Source organism: Heloderma suspectum, chromosome 3 (genome assembly GCF_057233095.1).
Source record: "Heloderma suspectum isolate Gila_16-S chromosome 3, 16-S_ref, whole genome shotgun sequence".
NCBI lineage: Eukaryota > Metazoa > Chordata > Lepidosauria > Squamata > Helodermatidae > Heloderma > Heloderma suspectum.
The window spans coordinates 305,291,929-305,295,702 of NC_139460.1; positions in this window are offsets into that span (position 1 = coordinate 305,291,929).

Sequence of the window (3,774 nt, forward strand, 5' to 3'; positions counted from 1 at the left end):
CCAGCCAGCTTGGCTGGGGCATGCTGGGAGTTGTAGGACTCTTTCTGTCTAAACAAGCATAGGACTGCATTATAAAATGGGGCTAGAGTAACTATAGTGGTACAAAAGAAATGGCTCAAAAATGTCACATCCATACACTCTATGAGCATCTCTACACCAGCCTAAAATCCTGCATTTAAAACGGGGCTTTCTGCTTCTGTTTTAAACGCAGGATGACAAAGGCTCTTCCTTCCCTCACCCATTTTCCCCCCTCCTTTTCCCCCTTATCCAAGTCTTCAATATGTTTCATTATACAGCCACTAGATGGTGCTGTGGTCTAGCTCCTCTTATTGCCTGTTTTCCTCTTTTCACAGGGAACTCAAGCACTGTAGTTTGATAGCTCATTATCTCCAATCTTTTAAAAAATGGAATAAGGTCATTTAGTGTGGGAGATGCCCTGGAGGTTGACAACACCATCTAAAGGGCTCGCAAATTTCCATGAGTAACCAATCTCAACAGCAGGATAAAAGCTCCATGTGGAGAAGCCCTATGACTAGTGTAAACCAGACCAGTGGAGGCTGGTGGTCCCAATGTCAGTGAAAAGTGAATCCAGAGCCAAAAGCCTCCACTGAACCAAATGGGGAAAAAAGAGGGGAGGAACTCTAGATGCCAAAAGGAGATATATTTATAGGCCCAACGAGTTTCAGAATTTCTTCCTCAGGGGCACTAAATGACACATATACAGAAAGGGATAATCAGAAAATGCAAATGAACATATTGTATATTCTGACTGGTAACAACTCTTCAGAGTCCAAGGCAGGTGTCTGTTAAACTGGAGACGCCAGGGATTGGACCTGGGTCTTTCTCCAAATAACACACATTCTTCACCACTGAGCATTTTTCTCTGAGCACTCAACATTCCTGAGCACACACAGGCGCCTCATGAATATATTACAAAACCCATGTGTATAATAAGGGATGTATTTATTTTTTTGGTAAAGAAGAGCACACAATTTAAAACTCACACTCACACAAGAATACCCTTGAAAGCACACTTAAAAAAGCTCCCTCACATGGTGACTGTAATGTAAGTAGGAACTAAAGTGATTTAGAAATGGCTGTATGGGGGAATCAGTTCTGGGTGAGACCAGCGGAGAAAGAAGCTAAAAAGTGACTGATAACTTTCAGTTTTGTATATGGTTTGGTAGCAGCACACTGCCAAATAAAGTTTGTTCCTTCTAATTCAGACTCTGTAGTTCATTTTATAATCTTCCAAATACTACAGTGACAACTTCAATTAACCACATCAGAAGAAGGGCTTCAGAAAAACAGTTTTCCTGGTGCAGCCAGTGACAACTATAACTGCATGGGAATAAAAATACATCATATACATCACAGGAAGCCCACTCATAGCCCACTCTTCCTCCAAAAACCTCAGAGCACCATTTTATACTCACAACAGCCCTGCGAGGTGGTCTAAGCTGAGCTATGCTGATTTCTATGAGAAAGCTTCGAAACGAATTTCAAGTGAAGCTTTCTCTATCCAAGCCCCAGACCATATCTAGGAGAGGGACTACAGCTCAGTGGCAGAGCACATTCAATGCTGGAGGTATGGCTGGACCTTGGAGCCAAAGTCCACAGCTCAGGGGTACCCAAATGACCACCCAGATAGTGGCAGGTGCAGAAGCTAACTCCATTTTTATTCCTGTAGTCATTGTGGTACAATTTTTAAGTGAGATTAAAATTCAAAACTGCACACGCTCAGAGAATTCCTTTGACAAACAGTTTTGTTGTTGTTCTAACATACCAGGAATGTAGAAGCAGTTTTAAAGTGGGAGGAGGGGAAGAGAAATGTTCAAAGTGTACTTGTGTTGCCAAGAGAGGCAACAGTTCTTTGTAGAATTCAGAATCCAGTAAACATACTAATGGATGAAGACTAAAGATTTTATTAAACAGAAGCAAATTAACAGAGAAATTAAAGCAGAAGAAAGCAGAACACGATAATTGCAGCAATCTGCTTCAAAGCAAGAACATAAGCGTATGTCCTTTCAGTTACTGGGAACCCCCTTAGAATCAGTGACGAATGCACTCCAGTGGCCTGGCTTGCGCACAGCACTCTTTCCGGATTCAGGTTCTGAATTGGGAGTGTCCCTGGCCAGGCAGGGACACATATATTATCCCACTGATCCCTGCTATTCTGACTATACTCCACTGGCTTCAAGAATGTTCACACACTCTTGCAGAGTGAAAGGATCTGCTCTAACAAGTAGGGATGTCACAGGAGACCGAGAGGGGGGTGGAGTCCAGCAGACTCGCCCCTGCTCGGCCTCCTGGACCCCATCCACTGAGCTGCTTACCTTGCTCTACGAGCACCTGGTGGCTGACTGTCCCCATAAAACTAATGTTGCATAAATGGCAGCCACAAAAGGGCCATTTACGCAACATTACAGGTGTAAATGAACCATTTACGCCTGTAATGCTGCGTAAACGACCTCTTTACAGCCACCATTTACGTAACATTGCTTTTACATAGAAACCTGAGCCACCATTTTAATGGAAATGGAGGCTCGCTAAGGGGACGAGCAGCCCCACAGCACTCACTGGGCGCTCACCAAGCCGTCCAGGGGCTTGCATGGCATGGCATGGGCGGCGGCGGCTCAGCAAGCACCCAGCAACCATGGACGGGGGTGAGTCCATCCATTCCTACTAACAAGCAGCAGCCGGCCAGATCCCAGCTGTCCTCATGGCAAGCGGCTTAACCTTGAGATCTCACCAGAGGCTTATCTGCAACCCCCTCATGCTGCACCATCTCAGACAAATAACTAACTCATGGGAAATAATGAGAAGCAGCAGAGCTAACCACTCGAAGCAACAGGCCCAGCCAGGAGTCCAGACATGAGAAGGAGCCATCTGTGCTCCACTAAGTCCTCTAAATGACAATGGTCTCTTTCATTTCCACTGCAGTGCTTCACAACTTAAGTAAAACACATGGCCATCTAAAGCCCACCCCCTCCCATTAAAACCATTAAGCCCCGAGACTAAAATTATCTAGCTGCGCCACTGAGCACATTGCATCAGAAAGTCCCAGGTTCAAATGTGACCACCTCCAGTTCAGGAAGCTCGGGTGGTAGAGCTGTGAAAGACCTGTGCCTGAATCCCTGCAAGCAGATGTCAGAGCAGACAATACTGCACTAGACAAACGAACAGTCTGACCTGGTATTAGGCCGCTTTCCGTTATTCCTATCCACTAGGCCCAGCTGGCAGTCAGTACCTGAATCGTCCCTAATACGTGGGGGATAAAACACACATGCATGCACACTGTGAAACATAAGAAGCAGCCCTTAGTACTAAATTAGGGGATTGGCATCTTGGTGGTCCAATTTCTGTCCCATAAACATGTTCTGTTGTTTACCCTCAAGACACTTCGGCATGTGGGGATTTCAGCCTTGGCCCACCATACTCTAATCCAATCTTCCCCAACCTGGTGTTCGCCAGATATGTTGGACTGCAATTCCCATAATTCCCACCCAGCATGGCTACCTCAAAGCATTCTTCTGACAAAGCTAATTGCTATGCATAGTTGCTACTATACCAGTCATTATTATTCAAGCTTTGAGGGAAATGTAAAATTGCTAGTAGCTGGAAATAATTGAGAACACGGCAGATTTATCCAGATAATTAATAATCAGTTATCTTGTTAAGTGTATTGACAGCCTCCAGAAAACTCGGGGGGGGGGGAGTCCTTTGTCATTGGCTGAAGCAATACAGGAAATCCTTTGATGCAATTAAGAGATT